Source organism: Mycetomoellerius zeteki, unplaced genomic scaffold, assembly GCF_001594055.1.
Source record: "Mycetomoellerius zeteki isolate Tzet28-1 unplaced genomic scaffold, Tzet1.0 scaffold134, whole genome shotgun sequence".
In the NCBI taxonomy this organism is placed as follows: domain Eukaryota; kingdom Metazoa; phylum Arthropoda; class Insecta; order Hymenoptera; family Formicidae; genus Mycetomoellerius; species Mycetomoellerius zeteki.
The window spans coordinates 152,269-152,618 of record NW_017256276.1 but is presented as its reverse complement, the minus strand read 5'-3'; positions in this window follow the sequence as shown (position 1 = coordinate 152,618).

The following is a 350-nucleotide window of genomic DNA, read 5'->3' as shown; positions in this document are numbered from 1 at the left end:
TCCTTTTTAATTTTTGTAATACATTATTCTACCAAAACTGTAAAGCAAAAATTAATATTGACACTATTTTAAGGTTTGAACGATTAAATATAACTTTGGAAATACTTACCAAAGGAAGAGAAATGAAATTCAACACTACAATTAATGCACTGTTTTATTTTCAAGTCATAACAGCTAATAACAGCTAACCTTTCCTGAAGACTATATCTATTCCGCACCAAGCCAATCAGCGCGCGATTCGAGTCACGTGTCATATTAGCGACTCATTGGGCGCGTTCAAGTTGACAAAGCGGCTAGCCTGCTCGCCGAGCAAATGAACATAATTGGTTATTACTTATAGATCCAACCAA